The following is a 3944-nucleotide window of genomic DNA, read 5'->3' as shown; positions in this document are numbered from 1 at the left end:
TTTTTCTATCAAAGTAAACAGCATCAGAATAAGTCATCCTCGACTGAGCGCCTTTTGAAGCATTTATTTTCCACTGGGAATTATAAGATAAACTGTCAAGACAAGAGCATAGGGTTATATAGCAAGCTCACCGTTGATGTTAGCTGGTCAACAACAAAGCGGGCATCGTTAATCTTTGCGTCATCAAGTAACGAAGAATTAGCCTGGGAGGAAAGTATTTTCAGTCGAAGGCTGATTTGGAAACGCAGTTGACTGCTGCCTGCGCTGCAATTATTTGACAGAAATGAAACTGTTGGAGAATTCCAGCTTGGAAGCTGTCATCTCTCAGCTGTGTGCAGAAACAGGGGACTCTCGCATCATTGGCAAGATTGAGAGCTACTCCTGCAAGATGGCGGGGGGCGCTAAACACATGTTTAAGCAGTTCTGCCAGGAGGGGGAGCCACACGTCCTGGAGGCCCTCTCCCCCCCCCATTCCACCAGTGCCACCAGCCCCTCACAACCGTGGAAGAGTGCTGAGGATGGGGAGAAGAACCCTGAGGATGGGGAGAAGAACCCTGAGGATGGGGAGAAGAACCCTCCGAGTGACAACAAGTGTTGCAGGAAGACTCTATTCTACCTCCTCGCCACGCTCAACGAGTCCTTCGGGCCAGACTACGACTTCAGCGCGGTGAGGGCCCACGAGTTCAGCAGGGAGCCCAGCCTCAACGGGGTGGCCGACGCAGTGAATAGCAGCTTGGGGAAGGGGTTCATCTCGCTGGGGCCGGAGCTATGGGACGCCTTAGACCAAGAGATCAACCTGCAGAGCTGTGACATTTACAGCTACAACCCCGACCTGGACTCGGACCCTTTCGGTGAAGAGGGCAGCCTCTGGTCCTTCAACTACTTCTTCCACAACAAGAAACTCAAGAGGATTGTATTCTTTACGTGTCGCTCCGTCAGTTCAGAGTTATGAGTGGCTTATGTGGGCGTAGTGGAGCTGGACATGAAGCTGGACATGGAGCTGGACGATGAAGAAGAAATTGATGCCTTGATAGGACAGGTTCCCCAGAGCTGTGTGTGAATCTTCCCAGAGGCCGAAGAATATCTAGGCTGTTCGTTCCTCTTCTGGTCCCATTCGTCATCGCGGTGGCTGCCGCTGACATCAGTCCTATCGGGGCCGAGCAGTCCTAAGGCACGCAGACACCTGTCCGAGTACACCTGTCCGAGTACACCCACCTGAATTTAAAGCTCTATTGCAGAACGTCTTAGATGAAGAATGCCTTTGTTTTCCGTAGATTGGGCCACGACTGGAAAGCTATAAGCTTCTGTATCATCCTCATTCAGACACGTTTATTACCATGTTGGTTTCTTGCGTTTTGTGTGTGATGCTTGTATTTTGGATGTATGTACCTTTTGTTCTGTGTCCTGTGTGATGACCTCATTTGATTGCTGCTGCTGTCTATGCCAGGTCTCCCTTGTAGAATCTCAACGGGACTTCCTGGTTAAACAAAGGTTACATAAATAAATAAATAAATAAATAAATAAATAAATAAATAAATAAATAAATAAATAAATAAATAAATAAATAAAAAATAATAAAAAACATCGAGGCTGAATGTCCCTTCCTGACCTTTGATCAGCTGCTGAACAGACTTGGTGTGTGACCTGGTGGACGAGTGCTCAAGTCCTCCGCTGCACCACTGCTCTCAACCTCAACCATCACTTCAAGCTCCCCAAGGGGCTGTTTAAGAGGATGAACTACTCTGAAGCTTATCGACTGGCTGAAGGAACACGACATCAAGAAGGATGATGGTAACTACTATGGGTTTGGAGAGGATAACCCACAGCGTCTGATGACCGACTCGATAAACGAGACGATCTTGCTCCGTCGCTTCCCTGCTGAGATCAAATCCCACACACGCAGCGCTGTGCTGAGGACCGCCACCTCACAGCTGTGCTGAGGACCGCCACCTCACAGCTGTGCTGAGGACCTCCACCTCACAGCTGTGCTGAGGACCTCCACCTCACAGCTGTGCTGAGGACCGCCACCTCACAGCTGTGCTGAGGACCGCCACCTCACAGAGTCGCTTGACGTGTTGATGCCCCACGTTGGTGAGATCGCCGGTGGCTCGATGCGTATCTGCGACTGACGAGCTGCTGGAGGAATACAAGAGGGAAGGAATCAACCTCACTCCCTACTAACTGGTACACCGACCAGAGGGAGTACGCCACCTGTCCTCACGGCGGCTACGCGTCTGGGTCTGGAGTGCTTCCTCACCTGGCTGCTGAACAGACACCACATCAGAGACGTCTGTCTGTACCCACACGCTTTATACATCGCTGGCGGCCATGAGCACACACACACACACACACACACACACACACTCACACTCCCAGTAGTCGCTCTGTACCGATCAAATCGTGAAGATCTGGCATGTGGCAGCGCTCGGTAAGCCATTTCACGAGCAAGGAGCACACAAACAACCAGGAACGTTTGACAATTTATTGATTAGATGATGAAGTGTGTGAGCTCCGTCTCGGTTTCTGCGGAGCCCGGTCTCCGGGGAGTCCAGCAAACGAGCGGCTTCCACAGACCTCCTTACTGCTAGGTACCTACTGTATGCAGGAAGACAGAACGAGGAGGAGACAGAGAAAGAGAGGAGAGAGAAGAGCATGAAAGGGTGGGAGGAGGGGTGCAAAAGCGAGAGCCAACGGGTTAGGTGAGGTCATATAGGAAGTTTAGTATACCTGGGGAGGCGTGGCTGTGAACGATTGATTGATTGTGTGGTCCACTCCTCAAACTCGCTTTCCAAGCTTCCAAACCTGTTGTTACGGTATTAAAATAAAAACACAAAGCGTAAAAAAAGTCATTATTTTACCAGTAAAATTGACTAGCGCTGTGTGTGTTTGTAACTCCAAGTTACAAACAGCATGAATGAAATTATTCTGGAGGTCGGAAAGTCTGAATTGAAAATTGCGTGTTCTGACTTGTCTTGAATGCAGTATTGCAGGACACTGATGATGTCATAGCAATTGTCATCTCAACAGTGGTGACCTCAATTCTTAACTGCTGAGGTCACACATTGGACAACTCTTGCTCACAGCCCAGCCAATCAACCCTGAACCTGTGATGACATGGACCAGCTCAAGCCACTTCCAGACCACCAAGAGGATGGAAGACCTGGACCAGGTGACTATTTGGTCCTGCCGCAAATGCGGAAGACAGCAGAAGGGCCACAGGTGCACGCTAGGCGCATGAGTTTGGTCACACCCAAAAAACAAGTGCGAATTTGCAATAGCTGCGACCCAGATATGCGATGTCAGTCAGTGTGACATCATCCACTCCATTGTGATGTCATCCACTCCATTCTGAAATGTGCCCACCCCAACCGCTTTTAGCCGACTGGCATGAACACAAACACACACCTTCACGCACACACTCTTGACCTCCATGCCAACTCAACTGTCTGCTAAAGCCAACCAACCAACCAACCATGACAGAGAAGCTGCTGGCCGCAGCTAAAAAGTGCAACCATGGCGCATCGTCTCCAGAGCCACACCCACATTAGAAATGAAACACGCAAAGCGTGCTCATTTTAAGAAACGAGCGGCTGATTCCATATATTTGGTGACTTCTGAGCCCTGTCTGTGGAAATGGAGTCTCCTGTCGCTGCTGTCCGACGCTATCAGTGGTGTTGATATCCATCCTATGGTGTGGCTCTCCGTCTGTGGGTGAGTGTATTTCTTGGTGGGTTCCAGGCGAGCTGTGTGGAAAGCTTGGATGAAGGCGGCGTCCTCCTCGTGCACCTCTTGCACTTTCTTGGACATGGGCTTGTCTGACACGATGTCCAGATTCTTGTGTGGATTCAGGCTGAACTGCGTGTGGAGCTTCTGGCTTCTCTGCTCTTTCCGCAGCGTTTCAACCAGAATTGCTTCTTGATGCACAATATTCGGCGGGGGCTTTT

General features: G+C 50.1%; 2 pseudogenes across 2 annotated transcripts in view; one reads left to right on the top strand and one right to left on the bottom strand.

The window, feature by feature from the left end:
- Positions 1-283: 283 nt before the first annotated feature.
- On the top strand, positions 284-952 carry LOC310780448 (repressor of RNA polymerase III transcription MAF1 homolog pseudogene; annotated as a pseudogene). Its single transcript has one exon. The product of its transcript is annotated as a repressor of RNA polymerase III transcription MAF1 homolog pseudogene (transcript).
- A 2618-nt stretch (positions 953-3570) lies between these two features.
- The window catches only part of LOC310780597 (cilia- and flagella-associated protein 144 pseudogene), a 390-nt pseudogene continuing 16 nt past the window's right edge, over positions 3571-3944 (bottom strand). Inside the window, exon 1 of the transcript in view lies at positions 3571-3944. This exon is cut by the window's right edge and continues 16 nt beyond it. The product of the transcript in view is annotated as a cilia- and flagella-associated protein 144 pseudogene (transcript).

The sequence above is a fragment of the Poromitra crassiceps genome (assembly GCF_964638095.1).
Source record: "Poromitra crassiceps genome assembly, chromosome: 8".
NCBI lineage: Eukaryota > Metazoa > Chordata > Actinopteri > Beryciformes > Melamphaidae > Poromitra > Poromitra crassiceps.
Note: the sequence above shows the minus strand (reverse complement) of the source record. Positions and strands in the feature narration are given on the sequence as shown.